General features: G+C 44.3%; 1 protein-coding gene across 1 annotated transcript in view; it reads right to left on the bottom strand.

The window, feature by feature from the left end:
• The window catches only part of NTSR1 (neurotensin receptor 1), a 167575-nt gene that overhangs the window by 126866 nt on the left and 26660 nt on the right, over positions 1-14049 (bottom strand). The window lies entirely within an intron of this gene.

The following is a 14049-nucleotide window of genomic DNA, read 5'->3' as shown; positions in this document are numbered from 1 at the left end:
ACTACACCAAACTGGCTCGCTGGCAACCCTATCTCCAGCATGACCAGGGTGTGTGCACATTTTTATTTATTGAACCCCAGTTAAACTTCCATGTAGTTTTTATAACTGCTTTAGGAAAGGTCAAACATAAGCATCTTGAATAAATAAGTAAATATTTGTTGAGATTTTACAAACCATGTTTTGAGGGAGAGGGGACAAAAATTATTAAGGTTGCCAAGCTGAGCTTGGCTGGAGGCGGGGACAATGGCATGCATGTGGCAACATTACATCACTATGTCTCTTGTGGATAAAACCATAGAATTTCCAGCCATTCCTAGAACTACTCGTTGCCTCTTCCAGGTTGTATCTGAAAGTGGCATAGCGACATCAGTGACATTGCTGGGTTTTATTTTATTTTTCTCCCACCGTGTCTCCGAGTGGCAGTGGGCAATGGTGCTTGCCAGCGGAAGGCCTGGCAAGCCTAAAAATTATCCCAAGCCCTTGGTGAAGATACTGCTTCTATTTTTCCTCTGGAACTATACTGTGGCAGCTAAAAACCAAAGCTGCGACAAATCTCAAAACGTTAAAGGCAAAGCTAGGAACGTAAACAGGTCCCCGACTGTGATTCTGTCCAGCCAAAAGCCAACTCAGTGTGAGACTTCACAACCCCCCAAAATGAGTATGAATGATTGTGGCCAAAATAAAAGAAAAAGGCCTCCAATACAATTGCTGTACTGGTCAGTAATAGAGCTGAACATGTGCCTTTGACATCATGCGCTGCCTTGTACATGGCCAGTTGGAGAAAGCCTCCATTTATTCCCCTTCTGGCACTGAGGAATTAAAAAAGGATTATTGCCTCCATGTGAAGTCCTACATTGTTTGTGAAGTGTAATGAAACATCGTCCTTCCTGGCAAACTTCACAAGTAGATTACAAAGTGTATCAGAGAGTCTGGACGCAAGGCACATAAAGACGTCTGAAAAGGAGAAAGATATTCAGAAAGCTCCTTTTGAGCTGGAAGGAAAGCACAAGTGCGCTGAATATAGTAAACCCACCAGGACCTGCTGTTTTATTACGTCCCTGCTTTTAAGACATGACTAGAGCCAAAAAATACTGCAACTGAAAAAAGTTTTGTTAGAAATTAATAAGAGGCTGTTGTCTCAGAAAAGGGGTCCATCTAGTTGGGCATTTTATTTTACACAGTGGCCAGCTGCAAACAGTCAGACTAACAGAACATTTAGGCCAATGGCTTTCCCTAGCTTCTGTCTCCCAGAGGTTTGCTGCCACTGCAATTCCCTGCTGTGGATGGGGGGTCCCCTGGTTCTTGGCTGCCAGGTGGGTGGTGGAGGGGAAATGGGAGGTGGCAGGCCTGGGTGCAAACTGGGTACATGGGCACATCATGCAAAATCACACCAAAAAGACACTATGTCGCACAAAACTCCCAGATGATAGCGTCTTCCTGGTGCGATTTTGCGCGAGAAGACACTATCTTCTGCGCGTTTTGCACAACGCTACGGAGGCTGGTGGGTCGTGTGGAAATGGCCCTGGAGAGCCAGCTAGGTGACCTTGGGTCAATCACAGCTTCTAGGAGCTCTCTCAGCCCCACCCACCTCACAGGGTGTTTTGTTGTAGGGATAATAATAACATACTTTGTTAACCGTTTCTGAGTGGGTGTTAAGTCATTTTGAAGGGCAGTGTATAAATCGAATGTTGTTGTTGTTGTTATTATTCAAATTATCTGAAACACAATCAACAATAAGCAGAGGTCACATGTTATTATCGATTGGCCTTGCTAAGCTGATAAAAGTTTCCACTGGAGACCTAAGTATCAACCAGATATCAGCGTAATATGTACGCTGTTCCAAGTAGCGCCGTCTTTTGCAGTTAGGTGTTTAGGTGTTATGTCAGAAAGCTGCAGTTTTTCCATATGAATTGCAGTTTTTTGAGATTATTATTATTATTTATTGTTGTTGTTGTTGTTTCTGGTGTTACCGGGCAGCAACTGGGGGCACCAAGGCTGTTACAATAAAATTCACCCCCTAGACTCTAAATTGGGCTGATTTTTACTGAATCGACCCTAGCACAACCTGCTGCTTTTGGGTTCCACCAGAAATGATGTCATCATCTGCAGATGTGGGCATGCTTTGCATGCTCGCACAGGTGAGTCCCTGTCAACCCCCTAGCCCCTCTACCTCCTTGCCCCTGGTTTTACTTTGCAGAGATTTGGCAACCCTGGTTCAGTCATAAAGGCTAGTAGCCATTGATGGACCTCTCCTCCATGCATCCATCTAACCTCCTTTTTTATACTCCTGTTCATCACTACATTCACTGGAAGTGAATTCCACAGTTTAAGTGCTCGCTGAGTAGCAGTGTACTTCCTTTGGTCTGTTTTGAACCGATTTCCCAACAATTTCATTGGGTGCCCCTGAGTTCTAGAATCTCTCTACATCTGAAATGTGAAAAACACGTTTCAAGAGATGCAATGTTAGCCAGGAAGGGTAGTTTAAAAAGACAGCGCCGGTGGCAGGGCAAAGGCTTTGCTGTACACGAGAGCTGCGTGAAGGGCTGTGAAATGCCAGAAGGGAAACTTCAGCCCATTATAACTCCTCCAGGTCTAAGCCCGGCTCTGGGAGCTTTGACTCTCGAAAGCCCATACCCTGGGCTTGATCTTTAAGGTGCTACTGGAACCAAATCTTGGTCTTTGAAAAATATCTTGAAAGAGTTAAACAGTGGTAACAAACTTTATGTAAGTGTGTCTTCAAACAAACATGGAACAGAGCCCCGCGGGCGGCCAATTAACTCCAGGGTGATGTGAGATCAGCGGCGAGTTCAGCAGGAAACTTGTTAATGTGTTCCAAGCACCATTAAGGGAACTCGCCATGCTTCACCTGCCAGTCAGCTCGTGCCCATATTAAGAAATAAAGTAGTGCTAGCAACTTAATTGCAGGGCCCCTAAGAAAATTCCACATCACCTTCAACTTGACGGGATTCATTTGCCCAGTCGTTTGCTTAAAGCAAAAACAGGATGTGTGTATTTTAAAAAAAAACAGATTAGTTTTTCAGATGTGAGCCATGGCTCACGAAAGCTCATACCCTACCACTAATTTTGTGAGTCTTATAGGTGCTACTGGACTCTTGCTCTTTTCCACTGCTACAGACAGACCAACACGGCTACCCGTCTTGATCTAAGGTCAAGAGTACAAACCAATTTCTGTGCTTCAACACAACGGCCACTTTCCTTGTGAAAAGCACGTAACAACTTGGCTTCTGTGCTAAGCTCCAAAGAGGAAGTGTTAAAGCACACACAGTCGTTGACAGAGCTCTACAAAAGATGGCCTACCTTGTTTTGTAACTTTTTTTTGTCGTGAACATTGAAAAACATGTCTCGTTTTCAGCAGCTTTGGTAACTCGTGAGCACATGGCATTATTTGAATGTAGTTCATATCGGTGTCTTAAGCCTCACTTGTTTACACTGCCCTTTAATGCTATTGGCTGCGGCCGCTCACGTGGTTTTGTTGATGGCTTCATGAGAGCGCATGGGATGGGGTGAGATAATTGGCACTCGTAAATAAAAGCACATGGCTCACCATAGCCAACAGGATTAAATGAGAGAGACTACTGGAGTTACAAACAAGTCTGAAGTTCAAACTTGGCCCTCTCATTATTTTTGTAAGTATTTCTGAGAGATCTCCAATTGTTCCAAATCTTGTTCAATCATAATTTTTAAAACAATCAGTTTCCCAGTCATTATTTTTTGCAGCTGTGTAATACGTTTTCTTCATACTAAGCACAGAAAAACACAGCTGTTCCCATCTCAGTGCCTGTTTGGTATGAATTTCTCAAACACTAAACTTGTCCTGTCTTGGATATTCTTATGTCTGTGGAATGGTCTTATGATAACATGCCTTGCACAAATAAGTGTCCAGCCATTATGGCTGCTTGGAGTTATTTGTGGGACAATACCCTACCTCTTTGTCACGTATCCAGGAAATTCTCACCTAGTTTCAAAGTAAGGTTGCCAACTCTAGGTTGGGAAATTCCCTGTGATTTGGCAACTGAACCTGGGGAAGGCCAAGTTTGGGGAGGGCCTCAGTAGGGACATGATGCCAGAGAGTCCACCCTCCAAAGCTGCCATTTTCTCCAGGGGAACTGATCTCTGTCATCTTGAAACTGGTGGTTACTCTGGAAGGTTGCCAGTCTGCCCTGGAGGTTGGCAACCCAGGTCCAGAGCATATCGGGCTTTAATATAGAAGAAGTTAGAAACCACAGAACAAAAGAATCAGTGCTTTGTGTTACACTCAAGGAAACCCTCTCAGGGCCAAGCTACAAGTGATGAATGTCACTTGAACGGCAAGTGGATTGAGTGGAGTGCAAGTGGAGGGCAAGTGAACAGGGAGAAATACACTAGCTGTTCAAGTGTCATTCGTCACTTGTAGCTTGGCCCTCAGTTGTCCATCAGGGCTCCTAATCTGGGAAGAATCAGCAACCTGGCTGGCTGGCTGCAGTGCTGCCAATGTCTCTCCTTTACTATGGAGCAGAAGGCAGTGTGAAATAGTTGTTAGAACATTGGACTACAACTGGTTTCTAAAATACCACTTAGCATAAAACTTACTGGGTAATGTGAATCCAGTTATTCCCTTTCAAGCTAATCTACTGAACAGTACTGTTGTGAGGATCAAATGCAGAAAGGAAAATCTTGAGCTCCTCGGAGTAAGGACATGCAATAAACAACTAAGCATGCAATAAACAACTAAGCCAGTCACAGTCCTAAGTCTCCATGGTGCTGTTCTGAGAGGGAGAGGAAGTAGTTTCTTCCCCTCATATGACTGAATTGTTAATAAGAACAACAGATTGGGTGACAGAGTGTGAAACTAGCCTAACCTACCTCACTGGGTTGGTGTGAGGATGAAACGGAAGCGTGGACATTCATGTACAAGCTACCTTCAGCTCCTCAGAGGAAGGGTAGGTTAAAAATGTACCAAATCACAAGGAAATTTCCTTGTGCTGCGTGTAGAATTACTAGGTTGCCTACTGTGATGGGCAACCTTCCACCCCTGCTGCTTAGCATTGCCCAGGTTGGGGTTGGGGGCCAGCATCATGGGAGAATTTCTTTTAAAATGCAAGTTCGTGTACTTACCAGAAGTTCTTACCAGAAGTGACAAAAGGTAGCTCTGGGAATCGCAAGAAACTCTATGTTCCAGCAATTCTTAGAGTTACTCTTTGTCACTTCAAGTAAGAATTTCTGGTAAATACACAAGGCTGCTTTTAAAAAATTTCTCTTGCTGCTGCTCTGAGCAGTTTTGGGGAATGGGACTTGGGGGCAGGGAACCTTTGTTCTACTACTGCTCTGGCCAACACCCTCATTCAATGGCGTGGTATGAGCCAAACTTGGGGTGTGTGTATGTCAATGCTGTCATGCTACAGTCTAGGAATCTCTCTTCTCTCACTGTAGAGAGTGGTTGAATTCCTAGAGTGGTTGAATTCCTAGAGCATATAAGCCACAGAGTTTCCAGCTATTGCTAGAGAGGACTAACATCACTTTTCGGGCAAATGGATGGTTGCCCCCCTTTATTTTTCACTTGTAAACCGGGGTTGGGTTACTCTAATTATAAGGCAGAGTGGTAGAGCTAATTATAAATCATAGAAATGGACAATGAAAATGACAGCAAGTCAGATTGTCTTTCTAATGAAGGAAAAGCTTGAATGAGGGGGTGGATTTCTATCTTAAACGAAGGTGGGGGGGTGAGAGATCCTAGGGGAAAGAACCATTAAATGAGCAGCTCTTTCCTGAAACCTGCACACCAGAACTTGGTTTCTCACAGAGTGTATCTAATGCCAAAAACTTGGAACAGAGACTAATTGTGCTTCCCTGAATGACAACTGAGCTCTGATAAGGATCAGTCATCCTGTGTGTTTGTGTCAAAGAGGCTTCTCAGAGAAGGACCTACCGTGGCCAGCCCCATGATTTTTATGAGGTACCATTGAAGCAAAGGAAATAAGTACCTCAAATGGATGTTGTTGATGTGAGGAAACCCTTAATCTTCTTCGACGGGCTCTCTTTTTCAAATGACAGATATTCTTTTCAGGTTCAAAAGAATGGGATGAAAAGCTGCAGGACTATGTGGAATGAAAACCTGCTTTGTTAGCAAGCCTGACAGGCGGATGTAATCATTTCCTTGCCCACTGTGACATATTGCACGTGAAAGCAGGATTTCAAGGTGCAGCGATCAGACAGATGGGAGGGAAACAGTTAACTCTTCCTTGGAATAGAGAGCTTGAGTGATAGACTGCTTCCTCCTCTCTGGTCAGTTAGAACCCAGCTGAAGGGTTGACAGTTGGTTTCTGTCAGGATTGTTCAGAGAGAGTTTTCTGAGTGAATCTGACAGGGAAGGTCAGACAGGTTCCTCTCTAGGGTGAAGGAAACTGAAACTTTTGTCTTTACTGTAACATCATTGTCCTGAAGAAGAATTCAGTTTAAGAATTCTTAGTGTGTCAGCAGAACCTGAAGCCTGCTTGACATCGACACCATAGAACTGGGAGTGTGTTTTAGCAAGAGTAATTGGGTACTAGGTTAGACTCCCTTTCAAGCCAAAAGAAGAAGGGTTATATCTTCTTAGAAGAAGATTAATTCCTGCCCAGTTTCTAAAGGGGGAGTTGGCTCTGAGGAGGACCCCAATCTGTTGTGAAGGGAAAACAGTTTTAAACTAACTTCAGGAAACCTGAGCTGTTATAGGAAACTCTGTGAAGAAACATTTTTGCTGTACCTAAAGTATTAAGTGAAACACCTCTCACTGCTAAGAACCAAGAATATAAAAAATAAGCTTTAAGGAAACTATTTTACATGTTACTCAAAGTATATTCTGTACAACCAACAAATTTTACATTAGCACTTCCATTCCCTGACTACACTTATCCAATCCCTGCCCATTAAATAAAGTTGCTATTTCTTTTTTAACATTATACAGTCTCTAGTGCCACTTCCAACAAAAGAGAAGAGGGCTCCTGCTTCTCCCCATCAAACTCCTGGGTTGGGCTGAAAAGCCAAAATTCTATCTGACTGTCAGGGTGGGACAAACAGACTTTCAAACCACCTAGATTAACACACTCAGCCAAAAAAGGAAAACTGAATTTTGGCAGGAAAGATCTGTCTCACTGTGGGGGAGTGAAGGGGGGCGCGGTATATCCACATATTAAGGTTATCACCTGAAGCTATGTTCTGTGAGACTCTGACATCTGCGGAAAGCGAGGACTCCTTCTGTGGTGGCCTCCAACTTATGGGATGACTTCCTTACAGCAATTTGTCTGGAGACTGGAAATTCAGACATGCAGTTGGGCTTTGAAAAGCATCTTGGGGCTGACCTCAGTCAAAGCCACAACAAGTCCACTCTTGGCTGTGCAGCATTGCAAGGAAAAAAGACAGATACTCTTGGAGTAGGGTGGCCAGGTTCCCACTATGGAGGGAGGCCTCCCGCTGCTCTGAGCAGCAGGAGAAGACACACAAAAATGCTGCTGGCCTTAGCGTTGGTGTACCGCTTCTGGGTACAGTTCAGAAATGACAATGTATATGTAATGATTTACTTAGGGTCATTGCTTATTTTGAGGGAGAATGAGCAGGAACACAGTTCCGGCAGTTCCCCAAAGAGGTCACATGTCAGGTGGCCCTGCCCATCTGACTCTCAGTCACTTTGGGCCTGTTTCGGCCTGGATCGGGCCTCTGATGGGTGGTGGATCACTCTCCCACTCATCAGTGGTCCAATCCTGACCATTTTTGACCCCTTTTCAGCCATTTTCAGCCCCTTTTTGCCATTTTGGGCCCAATGTTGGCCCTGAATGGCCAGGATTGGGTCCAAAACAGCCAGAATAGGTGATGTCAGGGGATGTGGCATATGCAAATCAGTTTGGCAAGAGGCGTGGCATATGCTAATGAGTTGTGCTAATGAGTTCCTCCAGCTCTTTTTCTACGAAATGACCCTTGCCACAGGAGACAAAATACACTTGAATTACACTCAAATTACATTCAAATACACTCAAATTACAAAATACACTTGAATTACCCTCATAATTTGAATGTATTTTGTCTTGTGCGGTGAGACCTTTAGTTTCGAACCACCTGGTAATGACTTGCCCTGTTTTAAAAAGTTTTGCCTTTGCATTTTTAGTTCAGCTCCTCCTTACATTACCTTAAAATGTATACCTCAGCAGGGCTCTAGTGCCAATCAACAGTCCTTATAGTTCCACTCACACAGAGCTCTGACTAAAAACTACAGTTCATTCTGCTACTCAGGGTACAACTTCTGGCCAATTTTAGCAGACTTCAGCAACCTACCCATCTCCCCTCCTTTCTTCAGAGACCTGCATTTAAATTAACAGCAACAACCCCCCATATAGCAAGCAGAAATAAAACACAAATTAAATACACACACTTATTTTAGTATGGTTTAGCAGTGGTTTAGCAGTTCGAGTGTTGGCATAGGATCTAGAAGCACTGGGTTGGAATTCTCACTCTGTCACGGAAGCTCGCTGAGTGACCTTTGGCCAGTCACATGCTCTCAGCCGAATGTACCTCACAAGGTTGTCGTGAGGATAAAATCAAAGAGAGGAGAGATGTAAGCCATTTTGGGTCCCGTTGTGGGGAAAGGTGGGATATACGTGAAATAAACAAACAAACTAGATTGTACATCTGAATACAGACTGATGGCTCTTCTTCAGGATTCCTTTTAGAGCTCCTTCAAGATGAGGGGTTTTATTTAGGTTTCTGATCCTTCTTACATGACTGTCTCCGCCCCTCATTGATAGCACCAGTTCAAGCTGATAGGTAGGAAAGAGCAAGAGTTCAGTAGTACCTATAAGACTAAAAAAATTTGTGGTAGGGCATGAGCTTTCGTGAGTCACAGCTCACTTCTTCAGATACTCCTTCCGATAGTATCTGAAGAAGTGAGGTGTGACTGACGAAAGCTCACACCCTACCACAAAAGTTGTTAAGTCTTATAGGTGCTACTGGACTCTTGCTCTTTTCTACTGCTACAGACAGACTAACATGGCTACCCATCTTGATCTAAGTTGATAGGTCCCAGACAAAAAGACTCTCCTTTTAAATTTCAAGCATGTAACAACAATTTTATGCTAAGATGTAAATGTGCAAAAGTGCAATCAATCATAAATATACAAAATATTATTCCAATTACATATATCACAGTCAGTCCTTTCTAGAGTTAATGCACAGATATTGTAACTAGTACCAATTTTTCAAAAATACAAGGCAACCAGAATCCACATTCTTAAATAAACAGTTGCACAACCAGTAAATCTGGAAATGAATACAAACGTCCCAGTACACCAATTCTATACGACAGTATAGTCGTTACCGAAGTACCAATATGTTGATAGGTGAAAACGATTCTCTTTCTGACTGCTTTTATTTCATTCTCCAAAGCAGCCACGGGATTTCAGAGAAAACCTGTAAGTTCCAGTGAATCCAACTTTTATTTGTTTAATGTTTTAAGTCTTGTTTCGTCAGGCTTTTGACGAATGGTCTCCCTTTTCTCCAGTGACTCAGCGTTATGAAATTGCAATCAGATCAAGGAGCATGATGCTCCGTTCTTGATGATAGCAAAAAGTCCAGTAGCACCTTTAAGACTAACCAACTTTATTGTAGCATCAGCTTTCGAGAACCACAGCTCTCTTCGTCAGATGCATGGAGGATATGAAGAAACTGGCCAGAGATATATAGGTGGTGATAGGAAGGGGAAAGAGATGCAAATCAGTTGCAAAAGTCATGAAAGAGGTGGAGTGCACACAATCCAGGCTAGGTATGACCTCTCCCCTCCATAGCTGAATCTGAATGGAATGCCTGAAAGGCATTCTTGACAACTATGCTACTTTTCAAAAGATGTTTTTGGCATACAATAAAGTGCCTCTTTTTGTTTCATTCATGGGATTTTTTTTTGCACTCCCTCCCCCTTCCTTTTCCTGCCAGGATGTGGTATACAATCATTCATGGCCAACCTGTCAAGTGACTGTTTTGCGAAAGGCCAGCCGGACCATATACGGCCTGAGGTCATATTTGGAGGGTACATGCCACAGCAGGCTAGCTGAAACTAAGCAGGTCTGGGCCTGGCCAGTGTCTTAATGAGACCTCCGAGGAATCCAGGATATGCCACTTAGAGGTCCATAATGGAAGAAAAATGGGAGAGCAATGCAATAAATATAATTTTCAAAAATGAGATGGTTTTGCTTACTGCTGGAGAAATGTCACACTTTCTCATAGACAGCGAGAACTCTAAAAACCTCCAGTGTAGTTAACTGCTTGTATGACATATGAGTCCTGCTTCTGCTCAGCATTTCCCTGCTGTGAAGAGGTGGTGGGGGAAGCAGTAGGCCCACTTGCATGGTTTCAGAAGCGAAAGCAGCCACTGAAGATCAAAACCCTTAAGCCACCATGGATGGTGAGATAAGTGAGACAGGAACCATTGAATCAACCAGTCAACAGCCACACCAGTGGAAGAAGAACTGTAAGCCCAATGCACATGCTGCAGTGAACACACATACAACCGGAGTAACTTTGCTGCATAGGGTTGCCAGCGTCCAGGTGGGTCCTGGTGATCTACTGGAATTACAATGGATCTCCAGGCTACAGAGATCAGTTGCCCTGGAGGTGAGGGCAGCCATGGAGGGAAAACTCGATGGCATCACATTTCTGCTGAGCACCCTCCCCTCCCCAAATCTGCCCTCTCCAGGCTCTACCCCCAAGCCTGCAGGAATTTTTCAACCCAGAGCTGACAGCCCTATCAACATATGCACAGCTCAATGTGTGCTCTAAACCCCATGTTAATTCAGATGCAGGTCCCTGGTTTTGTTTGTAATGCGAACTTTTTTACAAACAAATGTATGCATGTACAGGTAGGACGTACGTATGTTCACCATTGCATGTGAATGGAGATATAACCTCATGCAAATCCCTCCTCTGACATGACACAACTCCCTTGCACCAGTAAACTAAGTGGCATACCTTCTGCACTATTTGAGTCAAGGTTGGGTTTTCTTGGCTTTGACCGGGATAGCCCAGGTGAGCCTGATCTTGTCAGAGCTCGGAAACTAAGCAGGGTCGGCCTTGGTTAGTAATTGGATGGGCAACCTCCAACAAAGACCAGGGTTGCAGAGGCAGGCAATGGTAAGTCACCTCTGTTAGTCTCTTGCTGTGAAAACCCCACCAGGGGTCACCATAAGTCAGCTATGACTTGAGGGCACTGGAAGCTTGAGGTAGGTGGTTGCTGGGGAGAGGAGGAAGACTTTGATTGGGCCCAGCAATCCATGAACACAGTGTATTGACTTCATTTATACCCCTCTTCTCTCCCAACTGGGGACCCAGAGTGGCTTATGTCACTCTGTCCTCCTTTTTTCAGTGCAACAACCCTATGAGGTAGGCTAGGCTGAGAGTAGGTCATTGGCCCAAGGTTATCCAGTAAGATCACATGTATAGATGGCTTTAAAAAGGGATTAGACAGATTCATAGAGATTAGGTCTGCCAGTGGCTGTTAGCTATGGGGACTAAAGTAAGGTTATCATTTCTGGCTTGGGAAATTCCTGGAGATTTTGAACCAGTGTTTGGGGAGGGTGGAAAGTGAATTCACTAGGAATGCGATTCCATAGAGTTGACCCTCAGAAGCTGGCATTTTCTCCTGGGGAAACTCTAGACTAAAGGAGAACTCCAGGAACAACCTGGAGCTTGGCAACCCTAGACTAAAGGAGATCTCCAGGAACAACCTGGAGCTTGGCAACCCCAGATTAAAGGAGATCTCCAGGAACAACCTGGAGCTTGGCAACCCTAGACTAAAGGAGATCTCCAGGAACAACCTGGAGCTTGGTAACCATAGACTAAAGGAGATCTCCAGGAACAACCTGGAGGTTGGCAACCCTAGACTAAAGGAAGCCTCCCCATTCAGAAGCAGTCAACCACTGAAGACCGGCACTAGGAGGCAACACCAGGGAAAGCCTCAGCCTCTATGCCCTGTTGTTGGCCGTCTGGAGTAAATGGGTGGCCACTGTGTGAGACAAGATGCTGGACTAGATGGCCCATTGGTCTGATCCGGCAGAGTTCTTCTTGCATTCTTAGGGTTTCATGGCAAAGCTCCGTCTTTGGAGGTTTTTAAGCAGAGGCTAGATGGCCATCTGACATCAACGCTGATTCTGTGAACCTGGGCAGATCATGAGAGGGAGGGCAGGAAGGGTTGCATCAGTGTTTGGTTTTGTGGCCCTTCTTACATGCCCAGGGTAAGGCCAGTCACCACCTTGGGGTCAGGCAGCAATTTTCCTCAGGCCAGTTTGGTTAGGGATCCTGGAGGTGTTTTGCCATCTTCTGGGCATGGAGCAGGGGGACACTGGGGCAGTCGTGGGGGGATAGTTGTGAATTTCTTGCATTGTGCAGGGGGTTGGACTAGATGACCCTGGAGGTCCCTTCCAACCCTATGATTCTATGATTCTACTTTTTAAACTTTTACTTAATTTTAAACTTTTTAAAACTTTCTTAACTTTTACTTAATTTTTTACTTAATTCACTTCTTTTTTGGTTCAGCATTTTAAGCTTCTGCAGAGTTGTGTTTTTTCTCCCCTTATTTGTTGTCTCTAACCATTGGGATACCAGCCCCCCCTCCCTTCTATGCTGGTGGGAAGAGAGCACGGGAACTATCCATTACCGTTAGCTGCTTCTGCTGAAGGATCACTGGATCTAGTTCCTTGCTCAAGCACTCGTGATTATGCATCAATCACGGCTGTCCTTTGGTCCCGAATTCCTGGTTACTGAAGAGATCCAGCCCCTGGCTTCATCTAGAGAAAAGCCAGAGGTCGTTGCAGTTCATTCTGGTCCCAGCGGCGCGTTGCCTTTTCAGAGCAAGTCCTCCGGCTGCCCTGGCCTCCTTTGCATCCTGGCCTTTCAAAAGGCAATGTTTTAAGCAAGCGGAACGGAGGCAAAGCATTCCCAGGGGTGCAAAGGAGAAGCCACGTGGAATCGGAGAAGACTGTTGGGAGCAAAACATGCTAAAAGCTGAGAATTCTCTCCGACGCTTTGCATCCTCTACCCCAAGAAGAAGAAGAAGAAGGGAAGAAAAAAATGCTCTTTAAACCCAGACTGCATTGAAGCATGGCAGCAAAATGAACTCGCGTTGGTCACACCTTTGAAGTCATCCCTAGTGTAAGGAGCTAAGATAGCTCAGAAATATTTCATTGGGAAGATGCAGTCCAGAAGAGTGGGCATGTTGGAGACACATTGCACAGTCAGGGCTATGATTCTAGGAGCAACGGCAATTCTTATAACAACAACAACAACAACAACAACAACAACAACAACAACAACAACAACAACAACAACATGTTTATTGCTTTTCTGGCCGAAGCCATAAGCCATACAAACACCAACAAAATATGAACTGTACACTTGAACATACTCAATTCACATAGACATAACTTGTTATTATCACTTTAAACTATCTAAACTCATGAAAATCTTGTTTCTTTATCACCGTGGCTAAAAAGGAAGCCACTATAGCAGAGATTTGATTGTCAGGAAAGTTATCAGACAATAACACTGAGATTGCCCAAGGAAGGAAGGGAAGCTTTTCTTTTAACGTAATAGGAATAATAAATCTCTCTTTCCTTACTCCACTTAGGGCAAAAAAATATTATATGACCCAAGGTCTCTAACTTTCCTTGTCCACAGTCACAAACTCATTCAGAATAAGGGAGTCCAGAGAAACAACCAGAAAGCACTTTAGAGGGGAAGGAGTTAAGTCTAGCCAATGTGAAGGCTCTGCGTTGAGCTGGAATCTTTAAAGAATAGCAATAAGATGGAATAGACTCTGGGGGTGAAAGTCCCAGGGATAAGCCCGAACATGTACGTCTGGTTCCCTGGGCAATTCTTATAATGTGCCATTGGCCACGGGATTTAGCTTTGATCCTAGGAGCGCAGGCAATTCATGTAATAGGCCATGGAATTGGCCATGGAATCCAACTTTCTGAGAATCAAAGCATTTTTTTTTTAAAAAAAGTTTCTAGCCCTTATGACTGCAGAGATACACTT

The sequence above is a fragment of the Eublepharis macularius genome, chromosome 5 (genome assembly GCF_028583425.1).
Source record: "Eublepharis macularius isolate TG4126 chromosome 5, MPM_Emac_v1.0, whole genome shotgun sequence".
Classification (NCBI taxonomy): Eukaryota; Metazoa; Chordata; class Lepidosauria; order Squamata; family Eublepharidae; genus Eublepharis; species Eublepharis macularius.
Note: the sequence above shows the minus strand (reverse complement) of the source record. Positions and strands in the feature narration are given on the sequence as shown.